This window comes from Pipistrellus hanaki (genome assembly GCF_964339955.1).
Source record: "Pipistrellus hanaki genome assembly, chromosome: 7".
In the NCBI taxonomy this organism is placed as follows: Eukaryota; Metazoa; Chordata; class Mammalia; order Chiroptera; family Vespertilionidae; genus Pipistrellus; species Pipistrellus hanaki.
Window position 1 is genome coordinate 6,507,709 of NC_140509.1, and position 21,331 is coordinate 6,529,039.

The window sequence follows — 21,331 nt, forward strand, 5'->3', positions numbered from 1 at the left end:
GGAGAAGGGGGGAAATATGGGCTGTAAGGTGGAAACTCAGGGGATGGGCGAAAGGCAGAGCTCCGGAGGCGCACATGTGAATGCGTGCAGAGGATGGACTGTGCCGCTGGATTGCCCTAGTGGGAAGGAGACAAAAGCTCCGGACTGTGCTGAACCCCAGCTCCGACTACACTGAACCCCAGTTCTTGATGAGAATCTGGGAATCCAGATTCATTGGGGGATAGACTAGACTGTCTGGCAGGGGCAAAACTCGAGGGTGCCTTTCTCTTAGTGGTGCTTATAGCTAATACTGAGAGACACTGAGACCCAGGAACCTCACAGATGGGGCTGACAGGAAGCCAAGGCTGTAGGCTCCACCCTGAAACTCCAACCCATCCAAGCTGAGCACAGAGGCTTTTGAAATTTTCCAAGTCTAGTAGAATAAGGCTGTCTCTCAGTGTAGACACCGCTGATCCTCATGGCCAATTGGCCTAGAGGTCAACTCCTCCCACTGATACCAACAACAACCAAGACTTAATTACAATAAGGCTGTACATACAGTCCATAAAGGCGTGCACCAAGAGGGTCCACCTCAGGTAACTGGGAAGGCCAAACCACTGGCCCATATAGGACACCTAGCAGTGAAAATGTGGAGACAAAGAAACAAATCACAATCAAAAGAAATGGAGAAAAACGAACGACTGGAAATAAGAGTTCAAAACCACAGTTATAAGGTTTTTCAAGAATTTCCTAAAAAAGGCTGACAAATTTAGTGAGACCCTCGAGGATATGAGAGAGACCCTAGAGGATATGGAAAAGGAACAACTAGAAATTAAACATACACTGACTGAAGTAAAAAATATTATACAGACACCCAACAGCAAACTAGAGAAATGCAAGAATCAAGTCAAAGATTTGAAATACAAAGAAGCAAAAAACACTCAACCAGGAAAGCAAAAAAAGAAAAGAATCCAAAAATTTGAAGATAGTGTAAAAAACCTCTGGGACAACTTCAAGCTTACCAACATCAGAATTATGGGGATGCCAGAAGAGAGAAAGCAAGATACTGAAAACCCATTTGAAGAAGTAATGACTGAAAACTTCTCCCACCTGGTGAAAGAAATAGAGTTACAAGTCCAGGAAGCACACAGAACCCCCCAAAAAAGGAATCCAAAGAGGACCACATCAAGACACATCATAATTAAAATACCAAGAGCAAAAGACAAAGAGAGAATATTAAAAGCAGCAAGAGAAAAATAGTCAATTACTTACAAGGGAGCACCCATGACTGTCAGCTGATTTCTCAACAGAAACTATGCAGGCCAGATGGGAATGGCAAGAAATATTCAAAGTGATGAATAGCAAGAACCTACAACCAAGAGTACTCTACCCAGCAAAGCTGACATTCAGAATTAAAGGGCAGCTAAAGAGCTTCACAGATAAGAAAAAGCTAAAGGAGTTCATCACCACCAAAGCAGTATTACGTACATGAAATGCTGAAAGATATTCTCTAATAAGAGAAAGAAGAAAAAAAAAGGTAAAGATAGAAACTATGAACAAATACATATCAACAAGTGAATCTAAAAATCAAATGAATTAAAAATTTAATGTACAGAATAAACTGGTGAATATAATAGAATCAGGGGCCTAGAAAGGGAATGGACTGACAACTCTCAGGGAGAAAAGGATGTGGGGGGTGCGGGAAGAGACTGGACAAAAATTGTACACCTATGGATGAGGACAGTGGGGAGGGGGTGTAAGAGAAGAGGGTGGGATGGGAACCAGGTGGAGGGGAGTTATGGGGGGGAAAAAGAGGAACAACTGTAATAATCTGAACAATAAAGATTTATTGTTTAAAAATAAAAATAAAAATAAAATAAAACAATAATAATTACTGGTGTAAAAATACTGCCCAATATCCAAAACAAACAAACAAACAAAAAGCACACCTTGTAATAAATAGAATGTTCATTTAATACAACGCTGAAAAGGTCCAAGCATTTTAAAGAAGCTATTAATATAACTCATGGACACAGCCAATAAGGTGCTGAAGTCCTGAGGGTGGGATGGTAGTGGTGGAGGCAGGCTGGAGGGGGTCAATGGGGAAAAAAGGGAGCACATGTAATACCTTCAACAATGAAGTATTATTAAAAATAAACAAAAATAAAGAAGCTATCAAAACTTCATGCTTGTCTTAAAAAATAAGAATGTTTAATCCAATTAAACCACATCCTGCTTTTTAAAAAAATCGAAGTATAAGAACAGTAAGAAAAATACAGGTTACCAGGCATATATATTCATCACAACTCCTCTGACAGAAAAAGTTTTAGTAACTTATAAAGATGCCTATGAGTAGTATTTTCTGAGGCACCTAAAATGCCACAATATCAGTAACAATTTAATAAAAATAATAAAAGAAATAAATTACTTTATTTTCAATGCTAAGAAAACTATAGGTACACTAATAAATTATAGGGAAACAAAGTTCAACTCAATATGGGAAAATAAAATTTAACCATGAGACTTGTAAAAGTAAAATGGGTCATCTTGTAAAAAGATGACCTCCCCTTCCCTGGAACTAAACCAAAATCAAAACTGTAATTCTCTGGAAATAAGACATCCTTGAAGAATTCAACTGATGTGCCAGCTGTTTTATTTCTTGAAAAGTATAGCTGCACACATATAATTGTTGCAATTTTTTTCTAGCATTGCACAATTTTCCTTGCTACAATGCATATACTGTATCTGTTATCATATTTAAGCATCTGAAAGCATTGTTATAAGAATCTATAATATTCATTCCTAACTAAACACATATACAAATTTAAATCTTCAAATGGCCATGGATTTCAGTAGTTAAATACCATATATATTTTTTCCACAAAGTCTAAATACATTTCCTGAACTTTCAGTTTCCTGTTCGTCAATGGCTACAACTCTAGAGGGAATACATAAACACTCCCCAGACATGCTATTTCCACTTCTGACAAGAGTAGACATAAACTTAATATGACCAAATATAACTACAATCCTTATAATTGGTACCCGACAACTAATACAAGAGTAGAAACTTAAAATTTTATAAAAATACAAAACATAAATTATATTCCTTATATAAGTAGTCACATAACATACCTCTTTTATAACATAGCGTTCAGAAGAAGTTCCTTTCTCCTAAAAAACTGACAGGCTCTCTGTATCAGACAATAACTATGATACTCATCCTGTTTCCTTTTTTTTTCTTGCTTGCCAGGAAGCTCAGAGCTAAATTTAATGTCCAAGTACAGAAACTATCTTGCCTCAGATTACTGATATAAAGATTTCTTTGCACTCCTCCTTAAAACTGCTCATTATTTCTCAAATGACTTATGCTTGTTTTCTGACTTTGTTTTTAAACGTCCTAGCCTTTTTAATTATAGACTGTCAAACCCCTTGCAATGAATAAAATATAAATTATTAAGAAATTTAACAATTTAACAATTTTTATCTTCTATCACTGCATAATCTGTTATGTCAATCTGTTAAACAAAATCTGTTAACTTATATTTATGTAATATGTAGATTCTAATATGTATCTTAATTCTTTTCTTTTAAAGTTTATTATTTAACATGGTTCATGATGTACTTTTAGAAACTTTGGCAAGTTTCTAAAGCAAATGAAAAAATGACACAGGATAAAAACCAGTATTAAATTTGGGACACTCGATTAGGAGATTTATAATTTTTAAATGCTTTTAATTTACTAACAAAATTGGTCTGGCAAAAAGCTAATTAACTGTCATAAAACAACTCACATAAAATGAATTACAAATCTTATTGCTATTATAACATTCTTAGATGCAAAGCAGACCATAGGTATAAAAAAATAGTTTAGAAACCTTTAAAAAAGATAGTTAGTCATACTTCTTTAGAATTATAGACACACACATATACATGAAAACATTTATATATGGTAATACTAAAAGTTTGTTAAATGCAAATAAAAGGAGATAATAAAATGCACAAAAATAATATGAAGATGGAGGGGGGGGGGGAGAGGAGATAACCCAAATGGACAAATCTAGATTAAAAACTAAGCAAAAATATACCATGAATTAAAGGAAATCTAGAATGTAATCATATTAAAGATAGAAATGAGGCCCTAGCCAGTTTTGCTCAGTGGATAGAGCATTGGCCTACAGACTAAAGGGTCCTAGGTTCGATTCCAGTCAAGGGTACATGTCTGGGTTTTGGGCTTGGTCCCCAGTGGGGGACATGCTGGAAAAATGCCAATCAATGATTCTCTCTAATCATTGATGTTTCTATCTCTCTCTCCTTCTTCCTTCCTCTCTGAAATCAATAGATAGATAGATAGATAGATAGATAGATAGATAGACAGACAGATAGATAGAAATGAGAAATAAACACATTTTTTTAAAAAAAGAACTACAGTCTGTAAGAATACATGAAAAAACACTCTAATGCCGAAACCGGTTTGGCTCAGCGGTAGAGCGTCGGTCTGCAGACTGAAATGTCCCAGGTTCGATTCCGGCCAAGGGCATGTACATTGGTTGCGGGCACATCCCCGGTAGGGGGTGTGCAAGAGGCAGCTGGTCAATGTTTCTCTCTCATCGATGTTTCTAGCTCTCTATCTCTCTCCCTTCCTCTCTGTAAGAAAATCAATATTTTAAAAATAAAATAAAATGCTAATGCTTTATTTAAAAAAAAAAAACCTCTAATGCCAGGAGACAAAAATAAAAACCAGAAAATGGTAATAAATAGAAGCAGCAAGGTGGCCAAATTTATATAATGAAAGTGACAAAAAGCAATTGTCCCTTTCTTTCTCAACATATGAGAATTACAGGGCTTATACCTAAAAAAGTTAAATTACAAAAAACTTAATATTCTAACAATAAAGTTAACAGCAAAATTTAGACTCCTATATAATAAAGAGGTAATATGTAAGTTGACCATCATGCACTCACATAAGATGGCCACCCTCATGTGGTCACAAGATAGCTACAAGATGGTCGGCAGGGAAGGGCAGATGGGGGTGGGGAGTGGAGATGGGGGGGAACCAGGTTGCAGGGGAGAGCAGTTATGGGCAATCAGGCTAGCAGGGAAGGGAAGTTAGGGGTAACCAGGCCTGCAGGGGAGGGCAGTTGAGGGCAATAGGGATGGCAGGCGAGCAGTTAGGCACCAATCAGGCTGGCAGGGGAGTGGTTAGGAGGTTATCAGGCTGGCAGGCAGAAGTGGTTAGGGGCAATCAGGCAGGCAGGCAGGCAGGCAGGCAGCTGGGAGCCAGCAGTCCACAGGGATGGGACCTAAACCAGCAGCCAGACATCCCTCAAGGGGTTCCAGATTGGAAAGGGTGCAGGTTGGGCTGAGGGACACCCCTCCTCACCCCCGTGCACGAATTTCATGCACCCAGTCTCTAGTTATTTTATAAATTTAGAAGGAAAAGCTAACAACCATTCATAAGTAACAGATTTCTTTCAAACAACAATAAAAGAATTCTGCATAAAGAAACATTTAAAACCCAGCCAGAGTGGTTCCGTTTGGTTGAGCATCACCCTGTGAACCAAAAGGTTGAAGGTTCGATTTCCAGGTCAGGGCAACGTGCCCAGGTTTTGGGTTCAGTTCCTGGTTGGGTTGCAAACGATCGATGTTTCTTGCTCTCTCTCTTACTCTCCCTTCCTCTCTCTCCAAAATCAATGAAAATATTTTTTAAAAGTCTGTTATAAAGAATAATCATTCAAATATGAAAGTAACAGATCATGAGAGAGAAAAATCCCCTTCTCCCTTCAGAAAAAGGAACAAGCCATGGGAAATATAAATAAGTCATCTGCTACAAAGCACTAACAACATGGAACTTTTATTTTTTGTATAGATATTTGTGGACTATACAATTCAACTTCACAGTGTTTAAAAATCACTTTAAAATTAGTATTTCAGTAAAAATAAACCTAGTCTTGGGGCCTGTTTCTCTTTAAGGAGTATGGCAGGATGAGCAGAGGTCAGGAGCATCTTTATGTAATCCATGCCTCTTTTCCTTCTTTAATCATAGGAAAGAATATGATTATCAGTTGCAAAATCATTTCACAGTAAAATTATTCTTAATTTGACTAAAAACACTTGTACAACACACAAATTTTCAAAATGTAGGGAGGGCATCTTGCCAGGATTAAAACAATACATTTCAAAGGAATAAAAATGTTGTTATAATGATTTGGTGATTAGGAACTGACATGATCTATATATGAGAAAAAATTACCTGCTCTGTAAAAAAAGGGAATATTTACTGAGCAACCAGAGTAACAGACCCTAAGCTTAGAGCTTCTAAGATACATTGCATCTAGGTAAGAAAACAATTAGAAAGCAATAAGGCTTAAATAAGTTTCTCACCACTATGTGCAGCATATATTTAAGTGTAAGAGACTGAATAAAGATGAAAACTTAGAAATTACTGTAATAGGAATACAGGGTTAGGGATTGATTGTGAGGTGGAAGTACAATTATTCCCAATTAAAAAAAAATTTTTTTGTTTTACTTTAGAGAGAGGAAGGAAGAGGGGGGAGGAGGGAGAGAGGGAGAGAGGGAGAGAGAGAGAGAGGGAGAGACATCGATGTGCCTCTTGCACGTATTCCAACCAGGGATTGAACCCAAAAACTGGCTTTGTGCCCCGTGACTCAAACCCACCATCTTCTGGTCCATGGGAAGATGATCCAACCAACTCAACCACACCAGCCAAAGCTCATTGCCAAATTTTTAATGCTAATCTTACTGTCCTGTAAATCACTCTGCAAAAGAGCCCACTTTGAGAATGCTGTTTATGTATGACACTATGATCATACATTTATAACTTACAACTCAAAAAATGAAAGAAATAAACCCTTTCTTTTTAAAGCAGATTTTGAAGTCTTGGTTTTAAATGTTATTTTAACAACAGTAAGCTTGTCAAAAAAATGTAATCATGGGTTTCTCATTAAGAGTGAGTTGTTATCATATTATTAATGGTGGTAAAATTACTTTTTATCTTGGTGTTTAATAACATTAGTAGAAAATTTATTGGTAGTACTACTAATTGGTAGTACTAATAATTCAGATGGTTGGGAATCACACTAGGATGACATTAAAAAACAGCCTTTATTTAGCTCAGGAAGATACAGGCCTGCTTACTAATTAGCTGTGGATCTTGTCCACCTGACTTTCCTTCCTCTGGACCTCAAGATCCTCATCTATAAACAAGAGGGCTGCTGCCGGGACCGGTTTGGCTCAGTGGATAGAGTGTCTGCCTACGGACTGAAAGGTCCCAGGTTCGATTCCGGTCAAGGGCATGTACCTTGGTTGCGGGCACATCCCCAGTATGGAGTGTACAGGAGGCAGCTGGTCGATGATTCTCTCTCATCGATATTTCTAACTCTCTATCCCTTTCTCTTCCTCTCTGTGAAAAATCAATAAAAATATATATTTAAAAAAAAAAAAAGAGGGCTGCACAACCTTCCTCTACCTGGCGCTTCCCAATTTATGGCTTTGGTCCATGGTCGGCAAACTGAGGCTCTTTGGCCCCTTGAGTGTGGCTCTTCCACAAAGTACCACAACCTGGGCGAGTCTATTTTGAGGAAGTAGCGTTAGAAGAAGTTTAAAAAATTTGGCTCTCAAAAGAAATTTCAATCGTTGTACGGTTGATATTTGCTTAATGAGTTTGCTGACCACTGGCTTTGGTGATTTAAGATCCACGCTGGGGTTTCAAGGACAGAGAGGAAAACAGTAGTAGAAACAACCCACTAAACTGGAGGGAAAAAATGGACACATTTACAAAAAGAAATGGACAAATTATCGTATTTTTCGGACCATAAGACGCACTTTTTCCCCCCCAGAAGTGGGGGGAAAAAGTCCCTGCGTCTTATGGTCCAAATATAGCCTACACATATACTTTAAAAAAAAAGTTTTGTTACTTGCCCGGCTCTGTGTGGTCTCTGTGTGCTTGCCCGGCTCTGTGTGCTTGCTGCAGCCACTGTCCATTCCTCCGTGCCCAGAGTGTCTGCCCCGCTCTGTAAACCCCGAGTGGTAGAGGAGTTCCCATGTATGGTAGTCAGCCTCCATGCCCTCGCTGCAGCCATATCTCCATGTCAGCCCAGGTGCGGTGTACGGTAACTGCGTAATCATCGCCTGTACCCCTTGCTGGCCCGTACTCCGTGCCCGGAAGAATGCCGCGTCTATTCCCCCAATCATTCCTCTCCGCCCTCTGTTGCCGTGCTTGACTACTGGGTAGGCATACTGTAGATCTCAGCAGAACCTTTACCATAAATCTTCAACTTTATTCTAATTTATTACTGAAGTCTCTCGTTATTGTGTTTTACAGTACATTTTGTCTTTTGCTGACTGTATTTGTTAATAATGGTTCTAAATGGTTCTAAATGCTGCTGTTTACAGGGTTGATTACATGTGTTTATGACTGTGATGTTGGGTTTTAATGCACATAAAATATTTTAGGACACTATTTGTTTCAGAATCTTTTTTTCTTCATTTCCCTTCTCTAAAAACTGGTGCGTCTTATGGTCCGGTGCGTCTTATGGTCCGAAAAATACGGTAACCCTACTCGGTTTGTCTCGTGGATAGAGCCTCGGCCTGAGGACTCCAGAGTTTTTGATTCCACAGAAGGGCAGTACTTCAGTTGCAGGCTCCTCCCCTGAACAGGCCCTGGTTGGGCCATGAAGGAGGCAATCAATTGATGTGTTTCTGTCACATCAATATTTCTCTCCGTCTCTCCCTCTCTCTTGAACTCTCTCTAAAAATCAACTGGAAAATACCCTCGGGTGAGGATTTTAAAAGCAAGCAAACAAACAAAAACACTTTAAAAAAAGAAATGGGCAAGTTAAAGAGGCATAACAGTTCAGGAAAGATCATGAGCTTCATTGTCAAAATTAGTTTGAATAGAAATTTCAGTTATATTGAAGTTAGGTGAGGTAGTGAGAAATGCTAGAGTTGCAGACTTAGAAATGTTACCTATAACACAAGAATACTTCACAAGTTATCCAAGAAACCCTCCCAGGATCCCTCAGTACATAGGGAAAGATGTCACACTCCCTGACTTAACCATTCATAATTCTGCCCTGACACCATTACCTACTATTTTCCAACAGGCTATTCCCTCCAGCCAATTCTGCTTCATCATTTCAACAAATCAAGGGTTATCTCCCCTTCATTATCACTCAATGTTCTATCTGAAATGCATTTTCCCTTCTCTCACCTTACAATAATAGTTTATCATACTCTAACCATGTTTGAGGCACATTCTAAGTGCCTGACAGGTAATCACTTATTTAATTACCTCAACAATCCTAGGAGGGAGAGTAAATATATTGTTTATGATTACATAGTAGCAGAGTAGGATTCCTCCAAGGAGCCTAACCTGTTAACCAAGCGAGTGGGACTTACAAATATGTCAAATGTAAACAGTATCTGGAACAAGGAGGACATATGAATACGTTCTTGAAATATATGTTGCGCCCTGAAATGGACAGTATATATTTTTTGTAATCTTTATAATTGTTTGTAAAATTTATAATTTTTTAATTCGATGTTTCCAGTTTTTTGTTGGTATTCTTTTCTATTTGTTTGTAATTTTGTATTTTCCTTTGTGCTTTATATATAAATGAAAAAATATATATTTCATTTATTTTAATTAAGCATAAATAAAAAATAATAATATGAAATTACGTCCACCGGGCGTGACGTACTGACAAGTCCTAGTGAAAGAGTATGCGCCCGTTATACGTTGCGTAATTAAAAAGGGAACTCCCCGGTTAACAGGTTAATTTGCCAACTAGTCCTTCTAAATTCGGGGTAATCAAGTTCTGACACCTTCTTGAAGTTCTCATCTGCTCAGCAATTATTCCTGCCTCTTGAATCTCTAAGTAAACCACTAATTTGCCATTTACCATGGGATCTAGCCTGTTATTTATCTTTTGTGCATATGTTCTGTCTTTTCTAAAAACAGGATCTTGTCTTATTTATTATGTAACATTATTTAGAGCATAAAGGAACTTACCATGTGGACACTGAAGTGCTTATTAATAAAACTATGATAGCACTTAATACTTATAGCTCGAAGATACATACCAGGCTCCAGGTTAAGTACTTTATATGTATTATCTCATTTAATCCTCACAACAACCCTGTGGTAGGAATTAACACTGCCCCCTCTCTAGTATTATAGAGGAGGAAACTGAGGCTTAGAAAAACCAAGTAGCTTGCCCAAATACCAGAGAGTGGTAGAGACAGTCTTAATAAGAGTCTATGTCATACTCTTAATCTCCAGCCACCCACAAAACACCTTGAAGAATCAGTCCCAACTTGTTCTTATTCTGCAGCACTATACTGAACATTAAGAATTCAGAATTAGAGTTACAGCTGTTACCCTCAAGAAACTCACAAGACTTTTAGACCGAACTTTGATATCACTGGCAGAGTCACCATTATCAAAACTTATATATTTTAACTTTTAAGTGAAAAAGAAATCCAAAAATTCTTGGAAACTCTTTTGCACACTATTTCTTCTCTCTTCAGCTCTCCCATTTCATTTATCCTAGGATTCATCTCTCCAGTTTCTGTATTAGAGTAGAAGGGTTCCATTAATCCTAACAACCATTGAAATGTCTAGAATTTAGTGATGACCAGACTCAAGGGTCTAAAGCAGTGTTCTCAACCTTTTTAATGCTGTGACCCTTTAATACAGTTCCTCATGTTGTGGTGACCCCCAACCATAAAATTATTTTTGCTACTTCATAACTGTAATTTTGCTACTGCTAATGAATCGTGATGTAAATATCTGTGTTTTCTGATAGTCTTAGGTAACCCTGCTAGCATGTCACAGCATTAAAAAGGTTGAGAACCACTGGTTTAAAGGATGAATTCCATGCCCATATGAAATAGGGGCAATAAAAGCCAGCTAGAAAAAAAAATGGTAAGGAGAAGCAATAAAAAGAGGGATAAGAAAGTTCTTCTGTAAAGCAAAGACAATAAAATAAAAATGTGAGAAAGGCAGGAAAATGGTGAAAGTAAGAGTTCAGAATAAATTCAGTGCAGATACATATATGAAAACTCTAAAATCTAATCAATTTTTGAATGCTGATTCCTTTATTTCTTTTCCTAAACTGTAGTGGAAACAACCAAAAAAATATGTACATAAAATAGTCACTGGAAAACCATTAATTATGAACACTAGAGGAGGTTTATTTTCCCGAGAAAACACTCTTTAGAATTTCAGAGCTACAAACCTTAAAATACTATCTGATCCAACCCACCCATTTTACAATTAAAACAAGTCTCAGAATGGTAAAATAACTTTAACTTGCCCAAGATCAGATAGGAACTTAGTAGCAACACTCCTGAATCTCTTCCCAGTGTCCATTCCTACCCCATTAGGCTTCCGAGAAATAGTGTATCTTTCTCTTCCCTTTTCCACTCTTAACCACTAAAATAATTTCTGCATAAGCATCTCAGAATCCCCATTATTATTCCTAGTTCCTATTGGAGAAAATAATAAGATATTCTGGTTTAACTAAAACAGTAAGATAATTATATTATTCCCAAAGTCAGTAATCTTAAGTTGGGTCTTAATTCCTACAGTTAAGAAATGCAATCATTTCCCAGAAGAGCAGAAAGATGAAAGATCTCCATAAAAAAACTGACCAAAAGTAAGCCAAGTATATACTAGTAAACTATAATCCCTTTGGAACGGAATCAGGCCCCAGAGCTCAGGAGGCTGGATGACTGCTAATGGAAGTACAATGGGTATTACTTATTTTCCCTTTTCTATTTTATATCCTCCCAAATAAGCTGTCTCCTATCTTTCTGACACACAGAGGCTCAGTGCATGAAATTCGTGCACAGGTATGGTCCTTAGGCCTGGCCAGCGATCAAAGCACAAGCATCTGGCACAGAAGGGCAGGTCCCAGCTGACTTCTGGGCCCTGGGCAGCACCTGGGCCCCGGGGTGCCCCCTTCTGCCTGTGTCATCAGGCCCCACCCAGCTCCCTCAGCATCTGGGAAACGAGCAGCGGCCCCAACCCCCACCCCTCACTGCTGATCACCATCTGTAAGTTATCAGCTGGGCGATTGGGCCCCACCCACACCTGCGTTAGCCTGGCACCGCCCGCTCACCTGCTCCACCATCCCGCCATGGTCCCGCTCTCGTTGGGGCCCATCTGCCGCCTGCTGCCTGCCAGTGCTGCATTGCTGACCCCGCCATGTTCCACACTGCCCCCTGGTGGTCAGCGCATGTCATAGCAGGCAGTCGAACTCTGGGTCAAGGGGACAATATGCATATTAGGCTTTTATTATATAGGATGTTGATTCCAGGAGTCTATAAAGGGGAAAGCCCTGACCAGTGTAGCTTAGAAGGATCACGGGTTTGTTTCTCAGTCAAGGGCATATATCTTGGCTGCGGTTTCCCTCCCTGCTCCAGGTTGGGGTTTGTATGGGAGGCAAGCAATCTGTATGTCTCTCTCACATCTATGTTTCTTTCTTTCTCTCCCTTCCTCCCACTCTCTCTCTCTCTGGAAAGCAATGGAAAAGAAACACTTAGATGAGAATTAACAAAACAAAAGGGCCAGGCCTGTGTGGTGCAATTGGTTGAGCATGGGCCCATGTACCAGGAGGTCACCAGTTCAATTCCCAGTGAGAGCACATGCCGGGGTTCTGACACGATCACCAATAGAGGGGATGCAGGGGGCAGATGATTGATGTTTCTCATCGATGTTTCTCTCTCCCCCTATTCCTTCTTCTTTCTGAAATCAGTAAAAACAAAACACACTTTTTTAAAAACATATTTAAGAGGGGGGGAAGTAATAAAATAGAGTATCATGTCACTTACAGCAAAGATGGCTTTTTGATGGGAACTATCTTGGCCAGGAAATAATGGGACAAGGGATAGGAGAAGAGTTTTAAGGTAAACCTACACACCTGTTCTTTTAGTCATGAAACACTAGGAAGTCCTACATATGTGTTATATATTCTCAGTATTTCTTTCCCCTTACTACAAAGTACCTGCAAATATTCTGGGCCAGAAGGAACTCATTCTGGGTCATTTCTGTGTTCTATGAAAAGTCTGCTGTTTATATTCCTTGATAAACTGCCAGTCACCATTCACCAGATTATTTGAGCCGAGTGACTTGGAAATCAGCTACAATAGTACCCCTTTATCCGCGGTCACACTTTCTGTGGTTTCAGTTACCCCAGTAAATGGAAAGTTCCAGAAACAAACAATTCATAGGTTTTAAACTGCACACCATCCCACCCAGGACATGAATCATCCTTTCCTCAAGCTTCTCCACACTGTGTATGCTATCCACATGTTGGTAGCTGTCTAGGTATGGCAGTTGTGGTTGTGTGTGTAAGGGGGGAGGGGGAGGTTGATTTTCTCTCATCATTGATGTTTCTGTCAATCCCTCTCTCTGAAATCAATTTTTAAAATAATTAAATAAAATAAAAAACTAAAAGAGACATTTTAAAGTTGGGTGGGGGAGGAGTGAATTAGTGACTCACTGAGCTTAAGAAGTAAAGGAAGAGTAACAAATGACCAGTAAGAACAATGGAGTCATTAACAGCTAAAGAGGAAAAGTCAGGAAGAGAAGGGGGGGTTTTGCTGGGGGGAGGGGTGTTGGGTGTGCAGCTGCTAGAGGTGGTATTTAAGCATATTTAGTTTCAAGACATAGGTGAAAATGTGGACCTCAAATTTGGAAGGCCTAAAGTTTAGACTGAAGGTATAGATTTAAGACCTAACAAAGCATGGCAATGACTGAGTTTTAAAGAAAGAAAACACACACACACAAAAACACACACACACACAAAAACAAACATTTAGATAACAGCATTCCTCAGAAACTACACTTTGAAGACAATCTAACTTTCCAAATGACTAGTACTTCATTCTATAGATATAGAATATTTGGACTTATTCTAAATGAAAGCTAAAAAAGCAATCTTTCTTTCCCAGGCTATGCATTGACAGAAAGTCATTAGTGGGTAAGAAAGGGCAAAAAGGCCATGTCTGTCATTTCAGAGGAACATGAATATATGAATATATTCATTTAACTGAAAAAAAAGTTAGTCCTTTTATCCACGTTGGCTGATGTTGGACATTTGACATTTTTCTCTTCAATTAACATATTTTTGATGATAAAAATATATATAAGCTACATAAGTGTATAATTTTGGTTAGGCAAAATAGATGTTTATCCCCAGCATCAATGATTAACTTGTTGAACCCTAATTTGTGTGGCTCAACTCCTTAAGTGCTGTCCAATACACCAAAAGGTTTCGGGTTGCAACCCTGGTTGGGAGTAGGCAGGGGGCAACCAATTGATGTTCTCTCTCACCTCAATGTTTCTCTCTCTCTCTCTCTCTCTCTCTCTCTCTCTCTCTCTCTCTTCATTCCCCTCTCTCTAAAATCAATGAAAATGTCCTCAGGTGAGGATTTTTTAAAATGTTAATTAAAAACCATTACCAAACATCTTCCAATTTAGTAACAAAATAAATAACTTTCTTATGTAGATGCAAAAAGGGAAGAATTTAAATAAGTGAACCAGCAGAAACTGGTTTGGTTCAGTGGATAGAGCGTCGGCCTGCAGAAAGGTCCCGGGTTTGATTCCGGTCAAGGGCATGTACCTTGGTTGTGGGCACATCCCCAGTAGAAGGGTGTGCAAGAGGCAACTGATTTATGATTCTCTCTCATCAATGTTTCTAACTCTCTATCCCTCTCTTTTCCTCTCTGTAAAAAGTCAATAAAATATATTTTTTTAAAAATAAGTGAACCAAACCACTGACCTGATTTCTATCACCGTATGTAAGTCTTGACTCTTGTATTTTTTATAAACGGCATCATTTGGTACATTCGTATGTCTGGCTTCCCTTGCTCTGAATAAATACTATTACTGAGATTCATACATATTGTTGTGTTCATTACTGTTATGAAAAAATCTGCTACGAACATTTTGGATCAGTTTTTTGTGGACATGTACTTTATTCTTCTTGGTACAGAATTTCATTTAAGAAGGGGGAGCTGGCTATTGTGGTTCAGTGTTTGAGCGTTGACCTATGAACCAGGAGATCACTGTTTGATTCCCAGTCAGGGCACAAGCCCGTGTTGCAGGCTTGATCCCCATGTGGGTCATGTAGGAGGCAGCCAATCAGTATTCTTTACACTGATGTCTCTCTTTCTCCCCCCTCCCTCCTTTCTTCCCTCCCTGAAAACAATAAAAATGTGTTTTTTTTTAAATGGGGAGGCTGCCCTGGCCTTTTTGGCTCAGGGTTAAGAGTAGTAGCCCACAGATGGACAGAAGGGATGCAGGTTCAATTCCCAGTAAAGGGCACATACCTTGGTGGTAGTTTGATCACAGCCCAGTTGGGGCATCAGCAGGAGGCAACCAATCAATGTAACTCTCTAACATCGATGTGTCTCTCTCTGTCTCTCCCCCAACTCTCCTCCCTCCCTTCCACTCTGTTTAAAATTCAATGGAAAAAATATCCTGGTGTGAGGACTTAAAAAGGGAGGGAGGTTTCACATATAAATTATCCTGGGAAGTCATATAGTATAGATAAATGGATTGATTTAAATAGTAAATAGTTACATATATAAAATGCAAAAAAAAAAAAAAATAGAATATTTACTTACATACCTGTGTATCTATCTACCTGTATGTGTGTATCTACATATGACCCTTGAACAACACAGGTGTGAACTATGCTGGTCCACTGACACATGGATTTTTTTTCAATAAGTAGAGTAAATATATTTACTCTTCCTTCTGATTTTCTCTAGCTTACTCTATTATAGAACACAGTATATAATACAAACCATAAAAAATGTTTAATAAACTGTTTATGCTATCAGTAAGGCAAAGGCAAGCTATGAGTACAGCTGGCTCTCCATAAAGCAGATTACTCACCGCAGATTGAAAATACCTTTTTGGCCCAGCTGGTGTGGCTCAATGGTTGAGCATCGACCTATGAACCAAGTGGTCACAGTTTGTGGGGCACATGCCCTGGTTGCAGACTCGATCCCCAGTGGGGGACATGCAGGAGGCAGCTGATGAATTATTCTCTCATAAGCAATGCTTTTATTTTTCTCTCCCCCTCTCCTTTCCTCTCTGAAATCAAAAAAAGTTTGTGTGTTTTTAAGAAAATATCTTTTTGGGTCACAATTGGTTAAATCCATGGATAGGAAGGGTCAACTATAGTTTAGTTTTGGAGGAGTCAGAAGATAGACCTGGATTTTCAGCTTGGGGAGCTGGGGGGCAACACCCCTATCATGTCTTGATCAAGGGTCAACTGCACACACACCCATAACGTATGTAAGTAAATGAGTAGATTCTAAGAAGTCCATCCAGGACCAACAAAGATTCATTAAAATAATTTATAAAGTGGAAATCTAAGATGGGAAAGATGACCATCTCAATTTTTCTTAGTAAGTATTATGTATTGACTTAAGAGTAATTCAAAAGAAACAAATTTCTCTCCGTGTAAATTAACCTGTTTTGCTTCAATGAAATAATAATCTTCTCATAACAAATCTCATTCCCAAACTAGAATTTAAAAACATTAAATGTTATCATCCATCATGTAATAATTTGTAAGGTAGAGGTAAAACCTAAAATGTATTAACATTACAAGACTTTATTTTGTCTTGCCTTTTAAAAAAGTTAAACATGGAAATAATTCCATCGGTTAATATTTAACATGAGTAAAGACTTTTATCCTCATTCAAAATATATTTTTTCCATTCCTAAAAGTAATTCACTGTAGCCTTAAGTCTGTGATAGAGACATTTTGATTTTCAAATTCCACTGTGTAATTTTCAGATGACAGAAAAGGAGGTTCTTTAATTTCCAGAGGCAAGAAACATATGCACAGATCTTATTTCTGAAGAGATCAAACTGAAATTTCCAACCCTGCTACTGACAATCAAATGGCCATTTTCAAGGCACAAGGAGTGGCTCCTCATTTAATCTATAAATGCCAAGATGGAGGCAAAATATTATAAATGATTCTAGAATTAACCACTGCCTGCTTTCCTCTACTAAAGGAAAAAGAACCCTCTTCTAGTCTTGGATCTTTCTTCATCTTTATTCCTCCTTCCAAAACATGAGCAATTTCAAGAACAATTTAAATGTATTACATATATTTTAGGTATTTGGATGTTCCCTAACTTTCACAGATGTGTAACTGTTTACTTAAAAACCAATTATTTTACTCTGAAAATACATCATTTTCGTTTTCCTAATAATTGTACCTCTTTCTAAAAGAAAACAACCTTAATTAACTATTACATAAATGAAAGCAGCTCCAAACTGCTACAATTCCCAACTTACTTTCAATATCTTTTGTCTGATTGTTTGAGAACTAAAATAAAATTTTGTTCTTCTTTTTAAAGTGTTTTTCTTCCAGTCCAAGGGTAGAACACAGGTATAACAAAAGTGTATACCCTATATTCCTCCTGATGATGATTCTCTCTCATTAACCAGATGTTTCCAGAAGACTAAAACTAAATACTAAATGAAGCATAAAATGAACTTGCCCCTTTTGAGGACTATGGCCTTACATGTTTAAGTTTCAGCAGAGTGTAGGTCAATTCTCATAACTTTAAAGTACAAATTATTGTCAGTACTGGAATTTCAGTGTTTCAAATACTGCTAAAGTATCCTTAGTAACCTGTGAGTTACAGAGATGAAGGAGACAAGGCTATATAAGGTCCTTCTATAAAGTATCCTAACCTGTATCATTGGCAGAAGTCTCTTTTATACAATAAGTGAACATCTTCTTTGCAAATTAAATCACTTAAGTGGCTATTGTTTTTAAATCAATAGTTATGTGATTTATATACCAATGTCCACCCAGTTTCTGATGAGTGTAGATTTAATTTTCTTTACACTTTGGGAGATTAATGTCAGAAATTAAAAATGCATTATAGAAAATTCAGAAATGTAAAATAATGAAAAAACAAAATTTAATTATTAATCAGCTAGGTCAGGAAGTTCAAATAGTTTAAAAATCATAGCATTAAATAATTATAGAATTTAGTATGCCAAAATATGTATAATACAGATTCTTCTTTAAGAATTGTGATGATTATACAGGGTGGGGCAAAAGTAGCTTTACAGTTGTTCATATGGAAATAATATAACTAATAAATAATATTATAAGAATCGTTTTGGGTACTTACATGTGTAAACCTACTTTTGCCCCGCCTTATATTAAAGGCCTATCATGGCTATTCCTAATGCCAGGTATATTATGCATGTTACTGTTAAATAAAACAGTATTAATGTCTAACAGTGTCATTTGAGTTAGCCTTGAATTTAGCTGTTTTAACATGTCCTTATTTTTTGTCATTTTATTCATTTAATATGATTTGCCCACCCCCAAACTCAAAAGAAGCCACACCTGAAGGTAAATGACTTACAAACACTCTCAATATTTACTGTGTAGATATGAGAATTCAACTTATGCTTAATTTTGAAACTGAAATGTGGTTGATAATTTTATGATACGGTCTACCACAAGTTAAAATGGACAAAAATCAGTAATTAAAATATCTAAAAACTGAAAATGAGCTTTTAGTTATAAAAGACACTTTAATAAAGTTCCTAAAGTATGGTTTTGTGTAAATAAAACGATAATTTTAATTTATATGTGGCATAAACACCATCATAGAATAAAGATTGTAAAATTTCTAATTACCCAGTGTAGTTAAATTATTCCCTAATCTTAGGTGATTCCTTATTACTTTATATTGAAAATAAAACACTACCCGAAGACAACCCACTGTTCAATCAAAAAGCCAACCCAGCTTTTAATAACAACTTCTACAGCTATAGGAAAGGATGCTCTTTCTTTTGTAGTCTGATTCCTCTTCAGCTCAGAAACCTTTAGGAAACTAAAAATAACCCAAGATATGTATTCTTTTCCAATCCAAGAATAAGCAGAAATTTTAGGATTTAAATAGTCATCTTTCAATATTTTTTAAGTTCTTCGTGTTGAACTGGTTAAAATTATGTTTTACATAAGACATTCACCCCAAATTTCCCCCAAGAAAAAAATTATTCAGAAACATGCTTGTTTTGCAAAATGTTGGAAAGACAAAAGACTTCATAACATGTAAGCCTGTTCTAGAAAAATAAAACATTTCACAAAGACCATTTTTTATTATTTTTTAAAAATCCCAAATAGTCACAACTAGCCTGATGGTTACAGTTCAGCTTTAAAGAGTGTTACTAATTAGCTAAGTAAACTTACCATTCAATGAGACACTAATAAGATAACATAACTAAATAAAAATTATAATTTTGTTCTTAAGTTTCATATCCAAGAAAGATATAAAACAAGGCACATTAGAAACAAATGAGTAAACTAAATCATATTTCTCACAAGTGAATGTTAATTCTCATTTAAAATATGTATCTTAAAAATAATAATTATTCATTATTTTTTAAAAAAAAATTTTTTCTGTAGATGTCCTAAACTGGGTAGGGCCATAATTGTAAATGGAGGTCAATTGGAAAGAGACAAACAGAAAATGCTAAGTGTAGGTATGCGAAATAAAAATTCCCCACAAGAATCATGGTTAAGTCTATCTAGAATTTGTATTTAAACTGCAAAAGAAAAAAAAAACTACCATAATTCTCTAAAGTAAAAACCCTTGGGGGGGGGGGTAGCAGAACACCACAGAATATTAGAAACACTGAACCAAAATCTTGCCTTAACTTTTTGCCTCGTACACAACGTAACAAAATGAGAAGACAATAAAAACAAACACTCCTGTCCACCCTCAGAGAGGCAAAGAAAGCTCCCATTCAATACCCAGCCCTATCCCACTGGAAAACACACTCCTGAAAAGTAAACCCAAAACCACTAGCTCAGGCAGCTTCGCGCAGAGCTGGCTGAATGGCGGCCAAGCGTAGTACACGCCGTCCCCGCCGCGCCGAGCGCTGCAGCCCGGGCTCCGCGCCTCCACCTCGCAGGCTCCCGCCACCTGTGCACCAACTCTTTCTTTTTAATGAGACTAGTGTTCCTCCCGGCTCCGCGACCGAAGGAGGTCAATCTTCACGCCGACGCCTCTACTTTTATTTTGAATGACGATCCACACGGGGTTGACCCCTCCACTGTCGCCAGCACCGCCTTTTTACACATCAGTGAGGGGAGGCGGGATACCGTCCCGGGAGCGGAGGAAGCAGGGAGCCCCAACAACTCCGAACGGGCTCCCGGGCGGCCCGGGTCGTCACCTGCTGGGACGGGCACCTCGGGGGGCGCCCGGGGCGGGAGCGGCCCCGTCCCTCGCCCGGGGCGGCAGGTGAGGCGGGGAGCGCGGGGCGGCCGCTCCGCCCTCCTCGCCCTCCGCGGCCCCCCGGACCAGCCAGGCTCCGTCCGCCTCGGCGCCCGGCGCGGCTCTCCCCGGTGACTTGTCCCGCCGCCCGGGCCCGCGAGGCGAAGTTTCTCGCTCCCCGCGGCCGCCGCTGCTCACGCGCCGCCCGCCTCTCCGCGCGGGTCCCGCCGCTGCTCCGGCGGCCGCGGCCACGAGCGCCGGGCCTCGGGCGAGTGGGGACCGCCGACGGGAGCCGGAGCCGGGACCTGTCAACCCGGGCGGGAAACAAAGCCGTGAGGACGAGCGGGCGCCACCGGCCTCGCCTCCGCGGGAGGGAGCGCGGCGGGACGGGGAGCGGCTCCGCGGCCGCCGGCTCCGCGCCTCCGGGAGGGAGCGCCGGCGCCGCGACCCGGCGGGCGGGCGCAGAGGGGCCCCGCCGTGGGGCTGGGGCCTCCGCCGCGCCGGCCTCGAGGCTCCCCGGCCCCGCTCGCCCGGACGCACCGCCCCCCGCTCGCGGAGCCGCGTGAGGCGTGAGGGGGCGGGGAGGTGGCGCGGCGGCTGGACCGCGAAGGAGGGGATTCGGCTCCCGGGGCGCCGCGGCCGCCCGCCCGATCCCTGCGGCCGCGGAGCCAATACCTGTCGCTGCGGTAGTCCGTCGGCCCCGTCTCTTTCCGCCGCACCCGCGCGCCGTCCGCCCTCAGCCCGCCCAGCAGGCTGCCCGCGCGCCGGACGCCGCCGCCCAAGACTGGCAGCGCCCGCGAACCGGCCCGAATCCCCCGGGCAGCGCCCGGCGCCGTCCCGCCCCTGCCGTTCGCAGGACCCGCCTCCCATTGGGCCCCGGAGCTGTCAGTCCGCCCCCAAAAGGCGCGCGGGCTCTCGCTCTGCTGGTCTGGATTGGTAGCTGCGAGCCGTTCATGCAAATGAGACCCCGCCCCCGTCCGTTTGCACCTCCGCCTTAGTGTAACCTCCGCCTCTTCACGCCAGCCCACGTGTCTGACCCCAGCCCTTT

The 21,331-nt window shown here is 39.9% G+C and overlaps 1 protein-coding gene across 9 annotated transcripts in view; it reads right to left on the reverse strand.

Annotated features, from left to right (window-relative positions):
• FKBP5 (FKBP prolyl isomerase 5) overlaps positions 1-21,112 on the reverse strand; it is a 127,076-nt gene extending 105,964 nt beyond the window's left edge. For 2 of the 9 annotated variants that reach the window (XM_084890037.1, XM_084890039.1), the window contains exons 1-2: positions 20,959-21,097; positions 12,126-12,265 (exon numbers count right to left, since the gene is read on the reverse strand). The gene's annotated coding sequence lies outside the window, so the exon portion shown is untranslated. Of the gene's footprint in view, positions 1-12,125; positions 12,266-12,616; positions 13,855-20,958 lie in introns of those variants that run through there. The other 7 variants (XM_084890033.1, XM_084890040.1, XM_084890042.1 and 4 more) reach the window with 5 other exon arrangements.
• Positions 21,113-21,331: the final 219 nt, after the last annotated feature.